The sequence below is a fragment of the Numenius arquata genome, chromosome 8 (genome assembly GCF_964106895.1).
Source record: "Numenius arquata chromosome 8, bNumArq3.hap1.1, whole genome shotgun sequence".
NCBI classification, from domain to species: Eukaryota; Metazoa; Chordata; class Aves; order Charadriiformes; family Scolopacidae; genus Numenius; species Numenius arquata.
Window position 1 is genome coordinate 32846572 of NC_133583.1, and position 12405 is coordinate 32858976.

Below are 12405 nucleotides of genomic sequence, written 5' to 3' on the forward strand. Positions count from 1 at the left end.
TTTCTAAAGCATCACATGCTTAGAAGCGCGTGCCCCTTTGGAAGGAAGCGAGAGCTTTGTGCCTAATGCCTTTTTTCAGCTTTTTGAAAGATCCCACACCTTTTTTTTCTCTTCTGCCCTAGTGGCTTAACCACTCCAAGGGGCTGGGTCTCGCCTGGGGTGCTCAGTGTAGTCAGAAGGAGTAAAATAAAAGCAGTCAGATGCTAAAGCTGGGTACATCCTCCCCTGAAACCCCCCACTCATCCGTTTACCACAACTCCCTACTCCAAGGTTTCCCACTGGTAATTTCAGAGATGCGTGTATGCCGAGCCACATGGCTGCCTTTCATAATAATCAGTTAAGTGCGGGGCGCTGAATTACAAGCGCAGAAAGTCTCCAAGTCAATACCCTCCACAGCAGTCAGCCTGAAAGTACACCACGTTGCCAGGTCCCTCTCTCTCTTTAAGTGACTATATTCAATAATGCATCTTCAAGACTCACCTGAGATCACATAGACACGTCTACAGCAGGGCAGGATAGGACCCAGTCTTACTGAGCCAAAATCCAGCACCCCAACCGCCTGCCTCTCCTGCTGGCCTCAGGATGTTGGTGCCCAGCTCCAGGAAACATCTCCCTCACGGGTCACTGCCAGGAGCTGTCAGAATGTATTTTGAGTCACAGCATGCCATCAGCCCTAGAATAGAAAAGGTCTCACTGTGGATCTGTAGCTATGGATGGCTTCTCTGGCTGTAGCAGCAGATACATCGGCCCAGGAGACAATCATTTGAGGACCCGCACTCAGGTATCCTTATTTCCCCTGCAACAGGAAGAAGAAGTTGAGATTTGATGCTATGTCAAGATCCTGTCCATTCCCGCCATGGAAAGATCCCAGCAGCATTGGGGAGCTGGATCCCTTCAGGCTGCTGAAATAGGGAGTAATACTACTGCAAGGGGGGGCACAGGCATCTGTTTCCCAGCCTGTGTGTCTGTACTACTTATATCACTAATAAAGCCGCCCAGAGTCTCAGTAGATGCAAGTCAGCTTTCTCACACCCCAGGGCTAGGAGATTTCCAAGTGACATCCATTGTCTATAGGGCTGTTTCTAATGCAGATATACTGCAGCGCAATCTCCCAGTACGCTCACAGGAGTGGGGGCAAACCATCTTTAGGGAAAAAATATACCCACATCAGTGTCTTCTGGGGGAGTGCGGAGCCATCTGCCCTGTGCCCCAAAGCATGCGGCCAACCTTCCAGTCTCCGGGATGCCATGCAGTCTGCCAGGAAGGTAGACCTTCCGGCATCCTCGCAGCCATGCAGCTGGGGTCCGACTTTCCCGGGGGAAAAAGGAGAAGGCACCTCGGATTTGCAATGCGGTCTCCAGGACTTCTCAGAGTCACGCCACTCGCAAGGGGACACTGTCAGCAATCACTGTCCACTGTGAAGGCTTTATACGGGGAGGGATGGCTTCTCCCTGGGTGAGCCAGGATTTCCAGCTGTGTGTGAAAAATCAGAGGGTTTGTTTTGTATGCATGCGAAAGCCTAAACTTAGCGAGCAAGATGTTAATTTGTGAGGGGAAAATAGGCCATATTTATGTAACTGTGAAAAGCTGCAGTGAAGGCTACGGATCCAATGGGAGAGGAGTGTATGTTCAGGGCTAACGACAAACACTGCTATTCACTCGGCTTTGTCAAGAGCTCCAGCAAACTGCATATTCATTGCCCTACACCCCAGAGAACCGGCTTTGAAGCTTTCCAGGCTAAGAATAGAGGTCTTGTTGTGTTTGCTGCTCCACGGCCTGGGTTTTGTCTGGGATTAGAGGCACCGGGGTGTGGAAGCCTGGCTGAAGGAGCACTGCAAATGGCAGCATCTATGCACGCCTGTGAGCAGTGCAGGGCTCTCGGCTCAGCAGGGGTGGAGAGCACTGAATAAAGGGCAAATTCATTCACAGCCACGCAGGATGGCATTAGTGCTGGCCATTTGCTCACAGAGACATCCCCTATGGTGGATGGGGCACTGGCAAAACACGACTCTCTTGTGCATAAACAAAACCCAAGCATCTTTCAGAGCAGGCAGCGGGGGCAATGCCATTACTGAAATCAGCAGCTCATCCTGGCTGTAAAGTCTGATGGCTTGGATCCACCTCGGGAACCCTTGCTCCCTGCAGGGGCAGACAGCTTCACTGGCAGTCCGCCTGCCTGTGACACTTCCCTCCCCTTCCTCTCACACACACATATTCTGCCCTACTTACACCAGGTCGTGATTCCAGCGATACGCAGCCTTGGAAAAATAAACCCCCGAGCTGGTCACTTGGTTGTTTTTCAGACACCCCACGCCCTAAGAAGTGTTTTAGCTCTAAATACATGCTACCTCATGGCAGCATGGGTGGGAAACAGCAAGTCTGGCTTTGAATTTGTGACCTTGGAACTCTGGGAAAGTCCTTTATAGGCTGAATTGAGCTTGCAAATGGCAGAAAAGGCAAATATACTCCCAAAGATAAAAAGCACTGAATTTTGGCTTCTTCTGTGGCCTGTGGTTCCACTAGTCCCTGAGCCTCGGGCCATGTTCCTGGACACCTGTCTGAAGACAGAAGAAGATAATTTCCAGAAAGGATGGTGACCCAGGGCTTTGAATGCCTGTAAGCAAAGTCCAAGCCAGGGGCAGCGCTGAACAAAGGCATCGACCCACAGACGGCTGTATTGTAACTTCTGTGTGACTGAAGTCCAGCCTGGGAGGTAAAGGAGACCACCACATCACAGGGGACCAACAGACCAAGTGCTACAACCAATATTAAGTGCTGTTTTCAAATAAATGGAGGTAGAAAAGAGTTTTTGAAACATACAAGGAAAAGCTCTGCAAAACAAATTAATCTCCTGAGGGAAAGCATACACTCTAGAGAAGGTCTTTCTTGCTAAAACATCACATAACAGAGGACTCTTTTGGGAAAGGACTCTTAAGATAACCTCTCTCTTTCCTAAAGTACATGCCCTTGGGAGCAACACTCTCGGTAAAGCATTTCTGAAACAAAAAAAAGAGTCTTAAAAAAACTTGCTATTAACTTGCATTTACCCTTGCTGCAGCAGCAACACACAGAGCTCAGAGGTGAGCCATCATCTTCCAATGCTCCTTCCTAATCACAACTGAGGATATAACAATGTTCCTGCTGCGCTCTCATTTCCTTCGGCTGTAGCTCACCGCTCGCTCAAACTAACCCACTGTGAGCAGCAACTCTGCAAAATGTGTTTTAGAGTCGTATTCTGGCTTCGTGGTGCACAACAACAGGGGACTTCCCATCTGTTGCTGTTTGTTTAGCCCTTGGATTGCTAAACTAACATCTGAGAAAACTGCTGAGCCTCCATTTAAGGAGCGGTGCACTTGGAGAGGAGACGTGCCTGTCTTTACCCTCTGTGGAAGACGGTGTGACCCACGTACGATCGCTTGCCTGACATCGACACTGCCACCTGCTTAGCCTTCACCGACACTGCCTCCAAGAGTGTAATCCTCCCTCTGTAACCTTCCACCACCTTTCCAAGGGGCTCAGCAGTGTCCAAGGGCCCAACGCCTAACTTCAGTGCAGCCCAGCTCCCTAAGATAGGCAGAAGAAATTGCCAAGAAGTGAAAAAAGATAACCACGGAGCTATGCCTGATAAGACAAAGTTACAGGACTGGTGCAGCAAGGAGAGTCAGTAGCTAAAAGGTTCAAGGGGAAAAACATCAATATTGAAAATTCTATGGGAAATACAGAGGCAGAAGACAGCAACCGAGCAACATTAAAGATGTGCAGCAGGGAGCGTTGGAGACCAATCCTTCTGCTCCTAGCAATGCCTGTGGGGCCAGCCAAGACTCTTTGGACATCTTAGGGAGAAGAGGGTAGAAGCATAGAAAAGCCTGGTATAGCAGCTTGTATTAACACTTGGTCTTGCAGCTACTTAAAACTTACCTGTCCTCACTGTGTGTTAAAGCCATAAAGCTGTATTTATTAGCCGAGTTGTGCATATCCTGCTTCCAGTCTCCTTATGCATGACTACAGACATCCAAACAAGGTGACCCACAGAGAGAAGGTTATATTTCAGGATTTTCCATCATCTGCCTTTGCAAAGACACTATTTGCCTGACAGCAGGCAGACAAGATGTTCCCCAGTCCCTACAGCTGCATGGGCAAGTCAAGTTGATCCAGACCCATATGATCCTGAGCTCAGACTGCCTACAAAGGCACTGTGGATGCAAGTTCCAGCAGTCCTGTGGACTTTAGGCAGCACTCAGAATCTGCAACAAAGGTGTGATAAAAACAGCCTCTCTGCTCTTGAAAAAAATGCAGTATTAGGAACGCTCGTGAGACCCCACCTGGAGTACTGTCTCCAGCTTTGAAGTCCTCAACACAGGAAGGACATGGACCTGTTGGAACGGGTCCAGCGGAGGGCCACGAGGATGATCAGAGGGCTGGAGCACCTCTCATGCGAAGACAGGCTGAGAGAGTTGGGGTTGTTCAGCCTGGAGAAGAGAAGGCTCCGGGGAAACCTTATAGCAGCCTTCCAATATCTGAAGGGAGCCTACAGGAGGGATGGAGAGGGACTCTTTGTCAGGAAATGTAGTGACAGGACAAGGGGTAATGGTTTTAAATTGGAAGAGGGGAGATTTAGATTAGATATTAGGAAGAAATTCTTTACTGTGAGGGTGGTGAGGCACTGGAACAGGTTGTCCAGGAAAGCTGTGACTGTCCCATCCCTAGAGGTGTTCACAGCCAGGCTGGATGGGGCTTTGAGCAACCTGGTGGGAGGTGTCCCTGCCCATGGCAGGGGGGGTTGGAACTAGATGATCTTTAAGGTGCCTTCCAACTCTAACCATTCTATGATTCTATGATCACCCACTGCGTCTGTAAGGTTAAATCTGGGAGAAATATGTGAAGAGATTAAGTAAAAAAAAAAAAAAAAAAAAAACTTCCACAACTACCTGAATATCAGTATCTCTCCCTCTTGGAAAACATCAACAAGATAGAGTGGTCAAATATAGAATTAACTGTCAAAGCACAGCAGCATAACAGGTCAACTCTGCATGGGCCAGGAATCAAGCTTTAGGACAGCACCACACACGAGACAAGAAAGAGAATGTTATTTGTCCACCCGGTCAACTCTCTCACATCAGTCTCTGCCTTCCCTGCTCACAGACAGGAGGAAACAGCTTTTCTGTATCAGACAGAACAATTTAACACCCAAGTCACGAGGCAGCAACCGAACAGCGCTGCTCTTGGCCGATCCCGAAGCACAGACTGGGAATTACGGCAGCATGCAGGTTCTCTTCAAGGGCACAGCTCCAAACCCCCAAATCAGGTATTGTCGCTGAGACCACACCACGCTGAGCAGAATGGAGATGGCAACGTGTATTTTGCTGTCTGCATGACTGTTTACACCCCAGCATGGTATTTGCTTTTTCACAATAGGACAAGTTTGTTGACTCATGTTTAGCTTGTGACCCAGTATAAACACCGGCAGTTTCTGCTGTCAGAACAGCCGGTCGTCTGCTGCTGTCTACAGAGCTGGGGTTTTTTTCCTACATTCAGCAGCCTGCATTTATCTTCATTGCATGGCATCCTAGTTTTTTCCATGATTGTTTCTCCGTTTGTCAAGGTTTGAATCCCAACCACATCCCTCTGCCAATCTCCCAGATTCTCCAAATTTATACTAGTTAAACATATGAAACTACATTTCCAATGCACCACCTAAGATTGAAAGAAATCATCCTGGGACAAGCATCTGAAAAATACACATTTAATTTTTTTTTTCCCCTGGGTAGCATCATGCAACCATTTTGTACCCAGTTTCATCTAAAGTCACGTTAGGCATGACTATGCCAAGAAGACAAGGTATGTTGTCACATACTGCCTCACCCCTAGCAATAAGACCTTTTTATCTTGTCACAGGATGATGGTGGCTGGTTTGAGATTACTTTCCTCAAAAAACCCCACATGGTTTACTTGTCCAGCATCTTCCAGACTGCTTTTGTTTCAGATTTTTTTCTTCTGTAAATGAAAATTAAACTGATTTGTAATTACCCAGGTCCTCTTTTTATTCCTTCTAGAGGCAGGTACTGCATGACTTTTACAGCAGTCAGGTGCCTCACCTACCCACCATAATTTGTCAAAAATGGCTGCAAATGATTCTGAAATCACTTCAGCTAACTTTTTAATAAGATTTCTGACACTCGGACAGCTTGAGACCACCTGATTTCCCAAGAGCCATCTTGAATGTATTTTTTCCTCTATTCTAAGCAGAGATCTCACTATTTGTCATTATCACTAGCAGCGCTAGTCAGCACTCCTTTCTCTTGACCTTTCTAACAACGACTAGTAGGAAAAAATAAAGCATTAAACATTTTGGTCTTCTTGACATTTTTCCAGTAGGTCTTTCTGTTCCCACAATTATCCCACATGTACATTAATAGTATGAGGACCAAAGAAAGTGCTGACCTGCTTATTTGTCGTGCTTACTGGGACTACCGAAAGGAAGGGTTGTCACAGTCATAACAAGTATTTCTTACATTAAAGGGGTCGTGACAAAGCAAAAAGCATTTGTCCTGCAGGCTTAGAGATATAAACCAATCCCACAGTTACAAAGGGAGAATTGTGGTTATTCATTTAGTGGTGGCACGTTAGGTCCCTGTCACCAAAGTCTCGCTCCCTTTGCTCAAAAGGCAAACTCCAAGTTAGGCAACCTGGAAGAAACCAGCCTGTAATACTGAAATAGAAACCTGGAATAGAACAAAAAATACTTAGATTTCATTTTGCCATGCTAGCTATGCAGTGCAGTCCAACACACCACCTATCAAATAATACATTAAATGACTTAAATTACAAATGCCAGCAGTTAAGCGGTAACCACTTGTATAGTCTCAGAATGCCCTGAAGATAGATTTGGACAAGCCCACGGAGCTGCCAAGAGGCACTGCCTCCTGAAGTCCCTGCACATGCCTGCAACAGGGACTGCAGTGACTACGGGAACGGAAGGGAGTTATCCACAGACAGAAGAAATGTGGAATGCTAGCTCCAAGAAGGAAAAACCAAACCAAAACTAGCCTATGGCAGTTGAAAAGCAAGGTCAAGTGAAACACAAGATCTGCCAAAGAGGTGATAAAAGTATTAAGCTCAATTAGAAACATCCTACTGTTCACTAGCATCCCATTCAAGTCCTGACTGTTGAAAGCAAGGCGGGTTAAGCAACTCACCCTCCTGATCACCCTCATTGTTTCTTCTTTTGTGACCCCAGGGTGGACACAACCTTCAGCAGACTTTGGAGATACTTCTCATCATCAATTTTACTTATCCTCCAGGTATACTTAATAAATAAATGAACACTATAAACTGGTTTTTTATGTGAAATGTCATTTTCTGTTTATGAATTTGTTAAAAATGCATAAACATTTCTATAACTGCACGTTATGTGATGTCTGTTCTCCATAATAAGAACCATAATAAGTATCCAGTTCTCCATAATAAGTCTGTTCTCCATAATAAGTATCACAGAAGATATAGACACATACTGTACATCTCCAGCTTTTAGTTCATGCTACCGTGAAAGGCTAAGGAAAAAAAAATGGCAATCCACTTCATGATTTCAAAGGGAACAGTAACCCCATAGGAAAATACACCAAAACCTGTGTCACTGACTATTTAAAGAACAGCTCCAGTATTTCCTACTGTTGCAAAATAGAGACTGATTATTTTGACAATTTCAAGTATTTCTAAACCTTTCTAAGCAGGAGCCACAAGATGGCAGCATGAATTAACTGCACATTATTTTATTTCAAGTCAGCTTAAGCAGTCCTCATTCCTGTGTTCCCCAAACCTCAGTCACTTACTCCTATTCCTCACCTGTGCTGCAGCAGCTGTTTATGAGGCCATGCAGTGTGCTGGATCCAAAAACTGAAATAACGAATTGCTGCTCCCCACACATCTCTCAAACACTTTGATCAGCACTGCCAAGGAAGGTGCAAGGAGCAGAAAGGGGGGATGGAAATGACCTTGACATGAAGAAAAAGGTCTGCAGGCTCACAGCTAAGATTTAAACAGAAGGTTGTTCAGGTAAAACTACTAACGTTATAAACTTGCAGAAATTGCCTTTCAGAAAGTATCATTCCAGCTGGATGTCATTGTCATCCTGACTACAAAGTACCTCATTGTTATATTAATAGAGTCAACATACATTAATTTAGTCAGCATAGTTATTTAACCAGTGAGTCTACATTTAATGGGTGTTTATATTCATTACTATTTATCTCCCACAAATGAAATTAGTAACAGCATGCCAGATATATTCTTTACGTGGCTCCTGCAACTGCATTAAAACCAGCAAGCTATCTCCAAAGGCAATTGTGGGTAGAGCTTGGTCCTGTGTATTTCTGTGGCAGCTATGCTAAAATTATTCTCCTCCCATTAAAAGAATCATTTCCCCCCCTCCCCAAACATTTTCCAGGGATATTCTGGATCTCTCTTTAGTTATACAATATTAACAGTGAAAATATGAAACGAGAATTCATGGCTTTATATGCTTTCACATGAAATTCTATTTAAAGAAGCATTCTTGGGATTTTTACAAGACATCCTAAACATCCAAATCAAGCTCTTGCCTTCCATAATTGCTTTTTTAAACTTTTACTATGAATACGACATAGTACTTTTTATCTAAACTCCAGCATTTTTCCTTTGTAAAGAAGTATGGGAGGTTAGAGATGAGTTAGCTTTCTGTGTGAGCTGTTACAGTATTCCTGGGATGCTCCCCCTGGGACAATACCCTGTGTGACCTTGAGCTAGTCAGCCTGTCATCCACCCACCTCTCCCGTTTGTTCTCCAATATGTTTGTACAGAGCAACAAAAAAAATGGCATCCTACAGTAACCGGGGGCTGTATCACTCACAAGAAATATCAGTCCCATTTTGCTCTGGACACTGTTGTTTTACCACTCAAAGTGAAGTGATGCTATTTGAAAGGATTCGAGTCGCTCACTATCACCCTACTCAGAGCCCTGGCACTGTAATTGCTGTCAAATTAGTTCTGCTCATGCTACAAAAACCCCATTTAAGGCTTTTCTTTTACAAAACCGTACTGGATGTTTTTTTCTTTATAGACAAATAAAGATGTAATGACAAGAAAAGTTGAATAGATGACAAATGAGGAGCCTGCATTTCAAGGGACACCATCAAAGAGCTGAAGTCTTCATCTACAATTCTCTTCAAATTGCTAAGCAAACAAGTAAAATTCTCAGGACTGAGTGTTTTAAATCCATCACTCTCCAAATAGAGGATAACATTAAAAAAAAAAAATCCAATAGTACACTGTGATTGTTGTTCAGAGAAAACTGCCACTGTACATGCCCCTTGTACTAACTGTTCCCAGAAATGTTTTTATATTATTCACTTCGGTATACACCTGCTACTTGGGAAAGTGCAAAGTGTTGCCAAAGCTTCCTCCTTCCTTTTCCAGGTACTTTGTGATCTTTCTGATAATGGTTTGTTGCGGTTTTGGTTTTGCTTTTTTTGTTTTGGGGTTGTGTTTTTTTTTAATAGTAACTGATGTACATGGTTAATACTAGTGTTTGCACCAAAAAAAGTTATCTAATACCTTTGCACAGCACAGAGCAGAAAGCGAAGGTTGATAAATACAAACGGTAACACATGGGGGGGGGCAGGAAAGACTAAGCAGCCTGCAACAGCATCAACTTCTGGCCGCTTCAGCTGCCGGTGGGTGCACGGAAGGTCACTGCTGGTAGCTCAGGAGATACGCAGTGATTTCCACAGGAAGGCAGATGAGATAACCTAAAGCTCCACAGCTTAAAATTTATGTGATTGAAAAACAGAGGTTAAGAGTTTGTGAAATGATGAGGGGGACGGAAAATAGAGAAGGAATTTCAGTATTCATTCCTTCTAATAACCTAAAAGGGAAGGTACCTCATGAAATCGTCTGATGAGGAATCAAATTAAGCAAGAAGTACTTTTTAGAGTAACACATAATTTAACAGCAGAACTCATGGCTACAGAAATACAAATACATTTAAAATACAACCAAATTAATGGGAGAAACGTCCGTAACATTTTTCTTCAACTCTAGTTTAGCACTACACAAAGGCTATGAAAACAACAAGAAAGCTGGAGCCTGATGGATTATTAGAGGCAAATGTGACCAATCTAGGCTGAATATATCTGTCACAGAGCTCTGTTTATTGTAAAATTGTGGCTGGCACAGCTGGTGACTGCATGTAATCAACATTTTTTAATTACATAAAACAATGCTTTGGAAAAAACCCAACAAACTAGAACACAAGCCTAAAATAAGAGCCCAAACATTTAGAGGTGAAGTCACGTGAAGCTTACACGAGGGATTTCCATCTGCTACCGTTTAGGTGGCTGTCAGTTGTCTGTGCCTTTTCTGCTGCTGTTAACACAGGGGCCAAGGAGCGTACCGAGCATCCTCATGAGATGGCTGGTTACATACACTGACAACGGCAAGTGTGGTCAAAACAAATCATTGTGCAAGCAACTAAAGGTATAAAGCAAGCAGGGAAAAAACAGGAATCCTTATATTTGAGAGCATAAGCTCTCCTTATCCTTCTGCTCTTACCATTATAGACTCTTTTTCTGAGGCTGCCTGTATTCACCAGACGCTGGACATCAGTGCAGCATCACCCAATGCCATGCTTGCTCCATTCCTCCCAGTGGGAGAGATGCTGGTGAAATACAGGATGGCGGAGCCATGCCCTTCTGAGGTTGGAGATTCACCACAGAAAATGTACAAAGCACCACCTCCTGCTCACATGCAGCAACGCTGGGTCTAGCATACAATCTAGCTCCAGGAGTAGCTTTGTACCCCCCAAGTAACTTCCTCTGGCTTCCAGGCTGAGTGTTCTTATATCAGGTCTGAGCTAAGGTCCCCACGCTCTCCAAGACAAAATAAAAGTATACCCAAGTGTCCTTCTGTCAGACTCAGGCCACAGGAGAGTGATGATACAGGGCAGTAGCTCTTCCTTTTCCCCATGGGGTAAAATAGTGGGTACAAATCCAGCTGCAAACAGATGAAACCATTCTTTGAAAATTTCCGCTGACGTTACGAATTATAATATTTTCATAGAGCAGTGGTCTGTTTTCAACAGAGCTGGAAATTAATCAGCACCCTGAACCTCTGGGTATCTGCAGCATGGGATTACACAAAGCTGCTGTTAAATTACATTGTAATTTAGCTAACTCTAGAGAGATAGAAACCATCGCAATACGGGATTAAACTCCAGTTTGAGTTTTGAAAACGGTTCCTGTCTTTACAGCAGTTTGTACAAAATCCTTGCAGCCAAACTCACCCAAGCCACCTGGGATCGCTGAAAACAAACCCTGGAATCTCTCCCCAGCTTGGCCCAACTGGAAATATTCTGGATAGACCTGGGAACTTTTATTTAAAAAAAAAAAAACAAACAAACAAACAAACAAAAAAACACACAAAAAAACCCTCAAAAAAAACAAAACCACAACAACAAACACTCTTACCAAAGGTGAACCACACTTTGGCTGCTTAAAGTCCCACCAGAATGCTACATTCCTGTTTTGGAAGGGGAAAAAAATGCTGAAACAGACCAGAAACTTATCCCTGACTTTGCAAAAGGGTAGTATAACCTTACTAGAGGGTCATTCCAATCAAATCTATTGAAACATAGACAGAACCAGTTCCCCTACAGGTAGGGAATAAAGCGTCTCTCCATTTTGTCAGTGTTTTGTTCAGATTTAACAGAAGAAAAATCAGCAAGCCGGAGGGGTTAAAGGAGTACAGAGGCCTTACGTACAACTCGGGATTGTACAAGGAGTGTTCTTGCAGGAGCCAATCACGCTCCCTAATGTTCATATCCCACGTATGCCAGTCATTTAAGTTCTCTTGGAGTAGAACTTGCCCGACCATTGTGTGTGGAAAAACACCCAACCACCACAAGTTGATCTGCACCAGCAAAGACCCAAAACAAATCCTCAGGCAGCTGGTGATTCTATTCCCAACACAGCCAGTTGTTCCAGGCAGAGTACCCAGAGGCTGGACAATTCTCTTATCCATCATACACACACGTACGTTGAAAAGAGGTTGAAGAAGGAGCACAGGAGCCACGATGACATGTGGAAATCACTGCAGGAATCTGGAGATAGTAACGATATGGGGTTTACTACTAATTTTATGCACATACATTCTGTAGCACAGGAGGGTGTTCTGTGTGCCAGAGGGGTGTTTCTGGTAACAGCCGACAGTCTCACTACCTCCAACACAGGGAGGAGTCTGCATATACTAACTTTATTACTGCTTGCTCTTTGGACAAACAGGAAGGGTATAAAGGCACCCTCAAGGACTTTGGACTCTCATTTAGTCCATTCACATTGCTAATTTGGCTTGGGCCTGGAGACCTTTTGTGCACAG